At 41.4% G+C, this 5,217-nt stretch overlaps 1 pseudogene; it reads left to right on the top strand.

Moving 5' to 3' along the window:
• The first annotated feature begins 1,450 nt into the window (after window positions 1-1,450).
• LOC121285358 lies at window positions 1,451-1,668 on the top strand (annotated as a pseudogene).
• The last annotated feature ends 3,549 nt before the right edge of the window (window positions 1,669-5,217 follow it).

The following is a 5,217-nucleotide window of genomic DNA, read 5'->3' as shown; positions in this document are numbered from 1 at the left end:
TGAGGCCAGGCATGATTCCTGATATTCTTGAAGAGAATATTCCATGTGAACAACTTACCCATATGAAATGGCCAATGAAAAAAATTGTTCAAGAAGTGAGTTCTCAATGTTCTGTTGCTGAATCCTTCAATAGATTTTGCATTGAGCATTCATTTCTTTTTGAGCCTTTTGGTGATGCAAGAAAAGGATGAAAGAACTGAAAGAGAGAAAAGAGAGATAGATAAGTTTATTTTCACTCACCTTTATCCATGTAATCACATCCACAGTATAAGTCCCACCTATCTTGGAATGTCCAACAGCAGCTGCTTTTGCAGAATCTGCTTCACAGAGGTATAGAGTAAAGGGTTAACATCAGAAGCATACATGATACTGATGTAATAATTATGTCAAATCATATGACTGAGAAGTAAGAGAGATCTGGAAGGAGGAGAAGCTCTAACTTTGTATAGGGATCCAAGTGTGTAAAAGCTTGCTGTAAATAAAGAGTAATGGTTTTAAGAAACTACAGATTTGTCATATTTTGGTAAAATAGGCAATCCACAAAACCCCTATCTAGACACAGACCACACAATGAAACATGATGGCAGCGAATAAAAGACCCAGTGAACATTAAAAAGAAGATACAGAGCTGGTAAAAAAAAATCCTCAAAGGGAGGGCAAAAAAAAAATTAAGACTCACCAAGACGTTGGAACATCATGGGTGGCAGCAGATACAAATTCAGAAACAGACCCAGAGACCAGACAGCATTGAGCACTGGCATAAAGCAGCAAGCAGCAGCACAGAATCAGGAACAGTTCTAGGGTGCAGCAGAAATGTGGAATCCATACTATCACTCCCAGAACCATTTCAAAGTGCAGAAGGCTTGCAACTGGCCCTGAACTGGGACAACTGAAGAAAAAGGTTAATAAGATACAGAATTGCTTCAGAATTACACCAAAAAGATCAAAAAGACCGGGTCAGTACTCTGCTTTAATACAGTAGGATCTATCACTGACAACGTGATAGCAAGGCAGGGGGTTGATGAGACTTCAAATTCATAAGAAGCCCTGCAAGCTTTCGACTTTTATTTCAGCTTCCATCAGAATTTAATAATAGAGGGGGCTAAATTTAATAAAAGAAAACAATGATCAAGTGAAAGCAAAGATTCACCCAACAACAATGTCCCTGGGCAGGGAATTGTGATTATGGAATTTTAAAGGATGAGCTGATTCACGACAGAGTCATAGTTGGAGTCTTAATCAAAGCATTATCAGATCTTTTACAGACAAGAGAGATTTAACACTAGTAAGAACACTGCAGATTGCGAAGCAAACAGATCTCAGGAAACAGAATCGGGCTTTTGATCGCAGTGAAGGAGAGATCCTGTGGAAATGGTCAAGTGAGACCATTTGGTTTATAAGCCATAAAAGAGAAAGCGAGCTGAAGCCTAAACCTACCAAAATTGGGAAAAACTTGCCAACCACCATTTTGAAATGTCTTCAGTGTGTCAGGAACAAACCACACAAGCAAGAAGAATATCCATCAACTTGTGGTTGTACAGTCAAAGGTACTTGAGTCATTGGCATGTTAAAGTAATATACCTGCACGGTAGCCCCTCAGTTCTGATGTGAACAACCTGTTACTCCAGGCTGTTGCTGCCGTCAGGACTTTGCTGCTATGTGGACACGTTTATCAAAATCCATCTGGTTTAAATATTGCAATGCAGACTGCCACAATTGTGGAAAATAGACCATTTCAAAACTGTTTGTCGCTCAAAAATGCTGACAACCTATAAAAAGAGAGGGAACATGTTAAAACAGAGCCACATACAAGAAGTGGAAGAGCCACAAGCAAAGGAACGAACCTTCCTGGGAGAGGTAAATGATACTGGAAACAAATATTGTATTAAACTCAAAGTGGATGGACACCACAGAGTTTAAACAAGACACAAGAGCAGGAATTTCTGTTTTATCTGATGAATTCAAATGGCTCCAACCTTCATCTATCAAATTACAAGGCCCTGCTGGGACAGCTTTAAAAGTGAAAGGCCAACTCGTGGCAAAGCTTAAATATAAAGACCGAGAAATCCTCGAACTTCTCTATGTCATTCAAAATCAAAGAGTGCTCCCTACTAAGCAGAATGGCATGCCTAAAACCAAAATTAATCTATAAAGTGGATGAAGTTGCTGATGAGAATTAAAGCAGTACATTTTGAAATGAACATCCAAAATTGTTTAGAGGGCTGGGGAAGATACAGACCAAGTACCATAGGCAGGATTTTTAGGTCTGCAGGCGGACGCAATCAGCGGGCTTGGGATCAGCCGGGAATGGACCACTGCCCACAATCAACCCCCGACCCCGATTTCATGGTAGCTGGTCAATTAGCAGCCAGTCAGTGTGAAGCGGTGCTGACAGGCTCAACACCTCTGGGGTGGGTGTGAGAGGAGGGCAGACACTGACGTAAGCATGGTCACGGGCGAGCACTGAATGAACGTTCCCCAAAGGCAGGGAGCTGCCTCAGGGAGCTGAAGGCTTTGAAACCAATTTTTAAAATCAGGAAAAAAATGTCCATGCATCACAATCAGTCACCTGAACAGATACATGATAAAAGTGCTGTCCATTGATTTTTTATTTAATATCAGAAATTTCATCCCACTCTTGGATGAGGTTTTATGAAAAATGCAAAATCCACCAGGCCGATTTGCCCATCCGCCAACCATAAGGTTGGACAAACCACGGAGAATCTGAGACAATTGCAATTTTAAGTACATTAATTGGCCTCTTAATTGCCGGCGGGCATGCCGCCGACTTTTGCGCATACCCGCTGACCAAAATATCGCGCAGAATGACATCGGGGCACTCGCCCAGCATCATCTCATGTGATTTCGTGTCCGATTGGGTCAGGCGTACGCCCATACACCGACCAAAATTTTCTTCCCCATATCACCCTGCGAGCTGATGCTAAACCAATTTGCCTCTTTACACCGAGGAAAGCCCCTCACCCACTCTTGGATAAAGTCAAGGGTGAAAAGATGCAGCAGCAAGAGGTTATCTCACCAGTCACCATGCTAATAAAGTGGTGCACAGGAATGGTTACAGTCCCAAAATCAAAGAGTTTGATAAGAATCTGCAAGGGTTTAATTTTATTAAACAAATCAGTGGAATGTAAAATCCACGTCAGTGAATGAAACCCTTGCCAAACTAGCCAAGAGTGCTTCATTCACCAAATTGGATGTGAACAGTGGATTTTGGCAGTTGCCTCTGGACAAAGAAACCAGATTGTTGACCACATTTATAACACTATTCAGTTGTTGTTTCGATAGATTACCATTTGGAATAGTGTCTGCTCCAGAATTTTCCAAAGAACAATGTCTCACACTCCAGAAGGCATAGAAGGAGTAATATGCCATATGAATGACATACTTGTACATGGATCCATGAGAGAACATGATCTCAGAATCAGAGCAGACCTGACTGTCTTACAGGATGCAGGCCTAACATTGAATGAAAAATGTGTGTTTGCCAAACCTATGATCAAGTTCTAGGTCACATAGTACAATCCACTAGAATCACAGTTAATCCACAAAAAACAAAAGTAACTAGAGAATTTCCACAACCTAGCAACATTACTGAGCTTCAAAGGTTCCTTGGGATGGTTAACCAGGTAGACAAGTTCCTACCGAACTTAGCAGAGGTCAATGAGCCCTTGAGACAGCTGTTGAGACATGGTCAACTGTGGTGCTGGAATGTGGGCCAACAAAATGCTTCTGAAAGGATTAAGCAACTTTTCATCTCTTCTGAAATCTTGGCACATTATGACCCAGAATTATCAATCATACTAACAGCAGATGCACATCTACAGGTCTAAGGGAAGTTTTATTTCAAGTGCAGAGAGACAGCAAGTGTGGACCAGTCTACTATGCCTCTAGGTTCTGAAATAGAACAATGGTACTCCACGAATGAAAAAGAAGCATTGGAAACAATGTGGGCATGAAAAAAATATTCAGACTATTGATGGGATTTTGTTTCAAAATCAAAACAGATCATAAGCCTTTAGTTGTCCTGCTGAACATGAAAGAAATTGTGAAGAAGCCACCCAGAATCCAGTGGCTCAGATTAAGATTGATAAGATATAACTCCATAACAGAGTATGTGCAAGGGAAGTGTCAAACAAGGGCAGACACACTGTCACGAATACCATCAGAAGGAACCAAACAAGAGGATTTATACTTCATTGAGGAGATTGAAGCATACACATCCTTAATCACTCAGCACTTACTAGCTACTGCAGAAAAGGTACAGGAAATAAATCAAGTCCAGCAACGATATGAAGAATGTCTCCAAATCTGAGAATATTGTTCAGGAAGATGGCCCCCTTCAACATCCCCACTGATCTTATATTACTGCAGTACTTTGAACAGCGCAAGCACCTCACAGTCATTGACAACTTACTAGTCTTCGACAAGAGAACAGTCTTACCAAGAGCTTTTTGGCTTGATGTTTTTCAATACTTCACCAAGGTCATCTACGAATAGCAAAATGTCATGCAAGAGCACAGCAAGCAGGCTAGTGGCCAGGCATTACTTGCTCTATGGAAGAAATTATTTCTAACTGTCTTACTTATGCCATAAGTATTTAAGCACAAAACTCAAACCCAATATAACCATGAATGACCATGAGGGGGTAAAACAATGTGAGGAAGAACAGAGAAGCAACCAGGAGAAAGTATGAGCCCAAAACCAACAGAAGGAAGGCACAATCATTGAAAAAAAACTCCACAACCAAGATCACACAGAATTGAGACAGACCAGATTATCATAATGAGAAACTGTACTATCTTATTATCCTTGAGGATGAAGCCAATAGAAACTTGGACTTACTACTCAGACCCTGATGAAGAAGAAGAAAGACTTACTACAGCTCTACAGCTGCCCAGGAGAAGAACACACAAACATACACACACACACACACACACACACGCACACACACACACAGAAGGGAGAGTACAGAATAATGTCAACCTCAAAAGGAGATCAGAACGAGATCAGGGAGTTTGGTCAAGGCATCTCAAAGACTAATCCTGTGGAGTATGAGATTCTTTCCTCTCATTCCAAGCCCCTCATACTCCCAACTGAACAGCCAACACTCACACTGACCCTCAGCTATTGCCCTCTTGCAACCATACCTCACAGACATCCTCCACAAATGTTGTCACTCCCTCCTCAACACACAAGCCA

This window comes from Carcharodon carcharias, chromosome 12, assembly GCF_017639515.1.
Source record: "Carcharodon carcharias isolate sCarCar2 chromosome 12, sCarCar2.pri, whole genome shotgun sequence".
Classification (NCBI taxonomy): domain Eukaryota; kingdom Metazoa; phylum Chordata; class Chondrichthyes; order Lamniformes; family Lamnidae; genus Carcharodon; species Carcharodon carcharias.
Note: the sequence above shows the minus strand (reverse complement) of the source record. Positions and strands in the feature narration are given on the sequence as shown.